Source organism: Oncorhynchus keta, chromosome 15 (genome assembly GCF_023373465.1).
Source record: "Oncorhynchus keta strain PuntledgeMale-10-30-2019 chromosome 15, Oket_V2, whole genome shotgun sequence".
Taxonomy (NCBI): Eukaryota; Metazoa; Chordata; class Actinopteri; order Salmoniformes; family Salmonidae; genus Oncorhynchus; species Oncorhynchus keta.
This window is the reverse complement of record NC_068435.1, coordinates 27,001,565-27,010,849: the sequence shown is the minus strand read 5'-3', so window position 1 is coordinate 27,010,849 and position 9,285 is coordinate 27,001,565. Positions and strand designations below refer to the sequence as shown.

Genomic DNA, 9,285 nt, shown 5'->3' with positions numbered 1-9,285 from the left:
ATAACCTGGCTCAAATGGGAATAGGTCCAGAATCGTAGATGGAAGCTTGAATACATAGCAAAAACATACCATATTATTTCAACTGACAGGCAATCTCCTTTAATGCTGCGAATCAACAAGTATTTCTCTGATACTAAATGTCAAGATTAATTACACCACCCTACGTAATAAGAATTTCAAATCAGTATGCTTGAAATGCTTCTAACCGAAAATAAAAAAAACTGTCACAAAGTAAATTTGGCTCCTCTTAAAATGGGTTGTATCATGAGTCAACACTATATCTCTGCTGTCTACATCCAGAGAGGTGCCCCTGTTTTTCAGACAAAAATGGCACATCTGGGTTTCATTTAAAAAGATATGTGAATGATAAAAACAGTCAGCCCACTTGTTTGAAATACTTATTAACAGAAGTGTAAAAATGAATGGCATTCCTAAAAGTGAAGATGACAGAGTGCATCAACTACAGCAGTGTGCCTGTCACATTTGTAAAGCGACCAATCTCCCTACTACCCCCTCCCTCGATAAGCCACCAACCCCTCTCACCCACCCCAAAATACCCCTCTCCCTGCCCTTTTGTTCCCCACTCCAGACACAAACAACGTGGCTCCCTGCTACAAATGATGGCAACCTAGCTTAGCATAGAGCCTGCTGCATGACCATACTCACTGCAGAAGCGATCTGTACATGTCTATCAGGACTCTAGAGTCTGTCACTAAAAGAGGTCCATCTTTGAGTAACAAAATATTTTTAAAGATTGACTGGTGACCACGAGTTGTCAGTTTCATTCAAAAAAAACAAATCACTCAAACTAGGGGTAACATCATAGACACTGTGTATAATTCAATTCTACAGAATGTCAAGATACAGTCTATGGTCAGGACAGTTAAATATAAAGTGATAATATAAGTCATACCTTATTATCTGGTTGCATGCAAGGATTCAAAAAGCATTACAACATTTGCAGCAATATCCTGTGAATTAAAAATTGACATCTTATCTTGGTGTTATAGGAAGCAACACATCTTTATCCATGGTGTAGATAAAGAGAGAGGGTTTTGCACAGTGTCCTTGCACCACATCGTATGAGAGTAACAGAACATCGACCACGGTGCAGAGGTATCACTCCAACACCAGCGGGGTAATCTAGGGTCTCATGAGAATGTAAAAACAAAGTCAGAGGAGCAACAATTATCCTCATTACATCCATCTAAAGAGGTCGATACTCTTTTATCCAGTGAAGATCTTTATCAGATCTAGTCTTAGTGTAGACAGAGGCCATTGTATTACCTGTCACTTGTAATTGGCAGTGAATCTCTGCAGCACAATGAATCTCTCTCCAAAGGGCCACAGCTCCCAAGGTCAGTGCAGAAAGCAGCAAGAAGGACGACAGAGGAACGTCAGCTCCTGCCAAACAAGCTGTCAGGACAAACTTTGTCAGTCAGGGCACAGAGACAAATAAACTGCTAGATAGTAATAATAGATGTGATCGTCCCCCTCCCCAAACCCAGCCCATCCTTCCGCCATCCCTCCCTCCCCTGGGACTAGAATAGATCTGAAATCTTACCTTCTTTAAAAATCCAATGCAATGTTATCTTTCGTGATACAAAAGAAAAGAATACTTACTTGAAATTCATTACCTTGAGTCATTGATTTTGATGTCATCTATGTGGATTTCACCCAACGATGTGTATAAACCCTGGATTGCTGATGCTATGTACTGGCCAATGCGAGGCTTTGAAGCCACTGGAGGCCATATTTGTACTCCACAGAAAGAGCAATCCTCCATAGGAATGAATGGAATTCTACAGTAGTTCAGCAAAATGTATTTAAGTATTTATTTCTTGTAGACTTAAAAAAAACTTTAAGGAATATTTTTGTATATGTTTTTTTATGTTCAGTTCACTTAACATAATGTAAAATCATGTAGTTAGGTGTCTGAAATAAAATAGACCTGTCAAAAACGAATGTAGACATTAATAAATATCTTCTATAGCTTCCAAAATATATTTTTTCACAATGGAGGAGTTCAGTGGTGGGTCGAGGCCAAAATAAGTGAAGTCGATCGATCTGTGGAGAGAGGATCTCAAAATAAATAAAAAAATCACATTTTATTTGTCACATACACATGGTTAGCAGATGTTAATGCGAGTGTAGCGAAATGCTTGTGCTTCTAGTTCCGACAATGCAGTGATAACCAACAAGTAATCTAACTAACAATTCCAAAACTACTGTCTTATACACAGTGTAAGGGGATAAAGAATATGTACATAAGGATATATGAATGAGTGATGGTACAGAGCAGCATACAGTAGATGGTATCGAGTACAGTATATACATATGAGATGAGTATGTAGACAAAGTAAACAAAGTGGCATAGTTAAAGTGGCTAGTGATACATGTATTACATAAGGATGCAGTCGATGATGTAGAGTACAGTATATACGTATGCATATGAGATTAATAATGTAGGGTAAGTAACATTATATAAGGTAGCATTGTTTAAAGTGGCTAGTGTTATATTTATATCATTTCCCATCCATTCCCATTATTAAAGTGGCTGGAGTTGGGTCAGTGTCAATGACAGTGTGTTGGCAGCAGCCACTCAATGTTAGTGGTGGCTGTTTAACAGTCCGATGGCCTTGAGATAGAAGCTGTTTTTCAGTCTCTCGGTCCCAGCTTTGATGCACCTGTACTGACCTCGCCTTCTGGATGATAGCGGGGTGAACAGGCAGTGGTTCGGGTCGTTGATGTCCTTGATGATCTTTATGGCCTTCCTGTAACATCGGGTGGTGTAGGTGTCCTGGAGGGCAGGTAGTTTGCCCCCGGTGATGCGTTGTGCAGACCTCACTACCCTCTGGATAGCCTTACGGTTGAGGGCGGAGCAGTTGCCGTACCAGGCGGTGATACAGCCCGCCAGGATGCTCTCGATTGTGCATCTGTAGAAGTTTGAGTGCTTTTGGTGACAAGCCAAATTTCTTCAGCCTCCTGAGGTTGAAGAGGCGCTGCTGCGCCTTCTTCACGACGCTGTCAGTGTGAGTGGACCAATTCAGTTTGTCTGTGATGTGTATGCCGAGGAACTTAAAACTTGCTACCCTCTCCACTACTGTTCCATCGATGTGGATAGGGGGGTGTTCCCTCTGCTGTTTCCTGAAGTCCACAATCATCTCACAATCATCTGATTTTTTGTATATGACATTAAATAATTTCTACAAGACTTGTAAAATATGTCGGCACCTCTAGTTTGTGCACATTTATCTAAAAACATATCTTACCTGTCTGGTCAGGCAAAATCCCGGTACTGCTAAATGCCACCACTATTCGATGATCCAATCAGAACTCTAGTTCACTACATCATGGAAAAAGAAAGCAATATTTTTTTAAACATTTGCATGTGTTACTGTTGTATTGTACAAGAGGCAGATTCCTTTTTTTACAGTTGCACTTTATAAAAAATATGTTCGGTAATGTCTTCATCCTGCAGTGTAAATTGCTCATCTTATTTTATTATGAACAAAGAACGAATGAAGATATTCAATAGCTATTATATTCCTTACTTTGACTAGTTTCTAAGTTAAAAAAAACATTGCCGACTAAGCGCTCAATGACTAAATTAGCATTATACATCTGTGGCAGCATTACTACAAGAACTGACAGTCCTCATCTCTCTCTCTCTCTGCCTCAAATCTGGTCCCAAATGAGCTTTTCAATTTCATTTCCTGGACAACAGGCATGAAAATAGACCCCTCTACTGACAATGCACGTGTGAATGTTAGAGGAGGAGAGTCAGAAGATTGTATACAACTTGCCAGGATTTTATGAACCGCACAATGAAAGGGAGATGGCTCATGCCCAAGCATTCCTCATTAGCCATGGCTGTTCGACACATGACAGGATCAGCTTAGCTGATCGGTTTATTGAATGGTCTCAGGCACTGTTCTTCCCGGGCACTGTTCCTCAATATCTTTTTGCAAGGCTCATTGTGGTAGGCACAGTGAGAAAGATCAACAGTGAAATGCTCATCTAATAGTCTGGGGCCCTTGCCTGCAGCAATTATCAACATGCATGGCTCCCTCGTGAAAACCGATAAAGCAAAGTTCATGTACTTTCTAAAGGGATCAGTAAACCCACCAGCCACAGTTGAAAGCATCCCTGATGGCTCAACCTGGGTGTGGGATGCAACTACACTTGTTCAAATTATGAAACAGCAAGATACATTTGGGATGTTTGCCAACAGGGCACTAAAGTTCCTGATAACTACAGACAAAGCCAGCTGATCTAAAGTGGTGCATTTTGTCCCAGACACATACAAAACAATGGGCATCAGGAACGCTGAAGGAAGTCGTTGAGCAACAAAAGGGTGTCAGGTGACTAAAATATATTTGGAAGACCAGAAAACCCCCAAACAATGGTCCAAATTCTTGTTGTGTTGCGATAACAAAGAATGTCTGCAACAGTTTGTCTTTGTGACATGATCCAAGACCAGGAAAGATCTGATTGAGGACATTACCCTAATAGATGGACATGGATCTGAGTGCCATGCGCTCAGAATGAACAGCAGCGGCACAGATCTTGTGGTTTTACCACTGCCAGCACTGTTCACAATACAACAGGAGGCCGTCACTTGGCTATTACTGGATTGTGAGCATGCATCACAGTACAGCACACATGTAGTGATCAAGAGTCCTGACACTGATGTGTTTGTACTGGCAGTCAATGTTTGCAAGGTTGGAGAAAACCTGTACTTCACACAGGGAAAGGGGATAACACACGCACTATACATGTCCAAAGGACAAACGACCACCTGGAAGAAGAAGTCTATAATGCTCTGATCGATCTCCACTGCTTCTCCGGCTGTGACACAGTGAGCGCTCTAGCACTCTGCAGGGCATTGGCAAAGTGAAGGCAGCAAATACACAACTCTGGCCATGAACATTGCTCTACCTTCATACAGTTGGGAACAGCTTTCCAACAGCCACCAGACCTATAATCCATAGAAGCTTTCACGTGTTCAAGAAAGTTGTTCAGATGTTCAGGAACAGAAAGCGCTCAAATCAAATCAAATCTATTAATATAGCCCTGATATCTCAAAGTGCTGTACAGAAACCCAGCCGAAAACCCCAAACAGCAAGCAATGCAGATGTAGAAGCACGGTGGCTAGTAAAAACTCCCTAGAAAGGCCAAAACCTAGGAAAAAACCTAGAGGAACCAGGCTATGTGGGGTGGCCAGTCCTCTTCTAGCTGTACTGGGTGGAGATTATAACAGAACATGGCCAAGATGTTCAAAAATGACCAGCATGGTCAAATAATAATAATCACAGGCAGAACAGTTGAAACTGGAGCAGCAGCACAGCCAGGTGGGACTGGGGACAGCAAGGAGTCATCATGCCAGGTAGTCCTGAGGCATGGTCCTAGGGGTCAGGTCCTCCAAGAGAGAAAGAGAGAATTAGAGAGAGAGAGCATACTTAAATTCACACAGAACACCGGATAGGACAGGGGAAGTACTCCAGATATAACAAACTGACCCTAGCCCCCCCGACACAAACTACTGCAGCATAAATTATGGAGGCTGACACAGGAGGGGTCAGGAGACACTGTGGCCCCATCCAATGATACCCCCGGACAGGGACAAACAGGAAGAATATAACCCCACCCACTTTGCCAAAGCACAACCCCACACCACTAGAGGGATATCTTCAACCACCAACTTACCATCCTGAGACAAGGCCGAGTATAGCCCACAAAGATCTCCGCCACGGCACAACCCAAGGGGGGGGCTCCAACCCAGACAGGAAGATCACATCAGTGACTCAACCCACTCAAGTGACGCACCCCTCCTAGGGACGGCATGAAAGAGCACCAGTAAGCCAGTTCTAGTCAGGATTCTAGCAGCCGTATTTAGCACTAACTGAAGTTTATTTAGTGCTTTATCCATGTAGCCGGAAAGTAGAGCATTGCAGTAGTTTAACCTAGAAGTAACAAAAGCATGGATTAATTTTTCTGCATCATTTTTGGACAGAAAGTTTCTGATTTTTGCAATGTTACGTAGATGGAAAAAAGCTGTCCTTGAAACAGTCTTGATATGTTTGTCAAAAGAGAGATCAGGGTCCAGAGTAACGCAGAGGTCCTTCACAGTTTTATTTGAGATGACTGTACAACCATTAAAATTAATTGTCAGATTCAACAGAAGATCTCTTTGTTTCTTGGGACCTAGAACAAGAATCTCTGTTTTGTCCGAGTTTAAAAGTAGAAAGTTTGCAGCCATCCACTTCCTTATGCTCAGACAGAAGACTACAACCAAACAAAGACTCCTCGCATAAACACATCCAATGGACAAACTAGCAAGCAGGAGAAGCCTACAGTAGAAGCCTGCAAAGCCAGCCAGACATCTTCACCAATGGGCCATGGCTGGAAGATTGAGGGAGACTTCTTTGTGGTCAACTGGATAACACTCCCTCCAGCCCCAGTTAGCATCTTGGAGCTTGTGCACTGCTCCTGCAAGAAAACTCAATGTGTAAAAGGGAGATGGACCTGCAAATCGAACAAGCTTCCACGTACAGATCTGTGTCTTTGTGTGAACTGTGCAAACTGCACATCTAAGTGTAGCCTTTATCACATGACAGTGACAAAGTTGATCTGCTCTTGAATAGGAAAATTATGTTGACAAACATTTGTTCAATTATATGTTAGTTTTCCCACTATAATTTATGTCTGGTCAACCATAGGTAAGGCAAGTGAAGAATTATACATTTTACACTACTTACAAAATTGTGGATGATGTCTCTTCTATCTGATCATGTTCTCCAAAGCCCCAGCCTTCACATGGAACTGGGCCCTTACAGGTCTGCACTTGAAACAAGCCGTACCTTCCAGGAATATCCACACACAGACACCACCCTTCAGAAGTTTGGGGTCATGAAATCTCCTTGTTTTTGAAAAAATATATATAAAAAAAATATATAGATATATATTTTTTAAAGTCCATTAAAATATCATCAAATTGATCAGAAATACAGCATAGACCTTGTTAATGTTGTAAATGACTGTAGTAGCTGGAAACAGACACCTCACAAGTCCTCAACTGGCAGCTTCATTAAATAGTACCCGCAAAACACCAGTCTAAACTTCAATAGTGAAGAGGCGACTCCGGGACGCTGGCCTTCTAGGCAGAGTTGCACAGAAAAATCCATATCTCAGACTGGCCAATAAAAAGAAAAGATTAAGATGGGCAAAAGAACACAGACACAGGACAGAAGAACTCTGCCTAGAAGGCCAGCATCCCGGAGTCGCCCCTTCACTGTTTAGTGTCTCAGAATCGGAGGACCTGTTGTCCGGACCTCTGGCAGTCTCTATGGGGTGCCACAGGGTTCAATCCTTGGGTTGACTATCTTCTCTGTATACATCAATGATGTTGTTCTTGCTGCTGGTGATTCTCTGATACACCTCTACGTAGCCGACACCATTCTGTATACTTCTGGCCCCTCTTTGGACACTGTTAACTAACCTCCAGACGAGCTTCAATGCCATACAACTCTCCTTCCGTGGCCTCCAACTGCTCTTCAACGCAAGTAAAACTAAATGCATGCTAATTCAACCAATCACTGACCGCACGTGCTCGCCCGTCCAGCATCACTACTCTGGACGGCTCGGACTTAGAATACGTGGACAACTACAAATACCTAGGTGTCTGGTTAGACTGTAAAATCTCCTTCCAGACTCACATTAAGCATCTCCAATCCAAAATTAAATCTAGAATTGGCTTCCTATATCGCAACAAAGCATCCTTCACTCATGCTGCCAAACATAACCTCGTAAAACTGACCATCCTACCGATCCTCCACATCGGTGATGTCATCTGTAAAATAGCCTCCAACACTCTACTCAACAAACTGGATGCAGTCTATCACAGTGCCATCCGTTTTGTCACCAAAGCCCCATACACTACCCACCTGTAATGATTCTCATTGGTGGAAGGAGATTAGGACCAAAATGCAGCATGGTTAGTGTTCGTCATATTTTAATTGAAGAACTGAACACTACACAAAATAACAATGACGCGAAAACGAAACAGTTCTGCCAGGTGAACAGACACTAAACAGAAATTAAACACCCACATCCAAAAATATGGGGAAAACAGGCTACCTAAGTATGATTCTCAATCAGAGACAACGAATGACACCTGCCTCTGATTGAGAACCTTACTAGGCCAAACACATAGAAATATAACTACATAGAAAAACTACCCACCCCAACTCACGCCCTGACCAACTTAACACAAAGACATAAAAAAGGAACTAAGGTCAGAAGGTGACACCACCATTGCGCCCTGAATGCTCTTATTGGTTGGCCCTCGCTTCATACTCGTCGCCAAACCCACTGACTACAGGTTATCTAAAAGTCTCTGCTAGGTAAAGCCCCGCCTTATCTCAGCTCACTGGTCACCATAGCAGCACCCACTCGTAGCAAGCGCTCCAGCAGGTACATCTCACTGGTCACCCCCAAAGCCAATTCCTCCTTTGGTTGTCTATCCTTCCAGTTCGCTGCTGCCAATGACTGGAACGAACTGCAAACATCTCGAAATCTGGAGACTCATATCTCCCTCACAAGCTTTAAGCAACAGCTGTCAGAGCAGCTCACAGATCACTGCACCTGTACATAGCCCATCTGTAAACAGCCCATCTAGCTACCTACCTCCTCCCCATACTGTATTTATTTATTTATCTTGCTCCTTTGCACCCCAGTATCTCTACTTGCACATTCATCTTCTGCACATCTACCATTCCAGTGTTTGATTGCTATATTGTAATTACCTCGTCGCCATGGCCTATTTATTGCTTATCTTACCTCACCTCATTTGCACTCACTGCATATAGACTTTTTGTTTTCTTTTGTTATACTGTATTATTGACTATGTTTTGTTTATTCCATGTGTAACTTTGTGTTATTGTATGTGTTGAATTGCTATGCTTTATCTTGGCCAGGTCGCAGTTGCAAATGAGAACTTGTTCTCAACTAGCCTACCTGGTTAAATAAAGGTGAAATAAAAAAAATAAACTGTTGATGTTGAGACTGGTGTTTTGCAGGTACAATTTAATGAAGCTGCCAGTTGAGGACTTGTGAGGCATCTGTTTCTCAAACTAGACACTCGAATGTACTTGTCCTCTTGCTCAGTTGTGCACTGGGCCTCCCACTCCTCTTTCTATTCTGGTTAGAGCCAGTTTGCGCTGTTCCGTGAAGGGAGTCTTCACGGTACAGTTCCTTGGCAATTTCTCGCATGGAATAGCCTTA

At 42.5% G+C, this 9,285-nt stretch overlaps 1 long non-coding RNA gene across 1 annotated transcript; it reads right to left on the bottom strand.

Annotated features, from left to right (window-relative positions):
* Positions 1-1,547: 1,547 nt before the first annotated feature.
* LOC118395111 (uncharacterized) lies at positions 1,548-8,140 on the bottom strand. Its single transcript, XR_004827894.2, has 4 exons — positions 7,947-8,140; positions 6,762-6,922; positions 5,710-6,492; positions 1,548-5,422 (listed from the first exon to the last, which is right to left on the bottom strand). It is a non-coding gene; the product is annotated as an uncharacterized LOC118395111 (long non-coding RNA).
* Between the last annotated feature and the right edge of the window lie 1,145 nt (positions 8,141-9,285).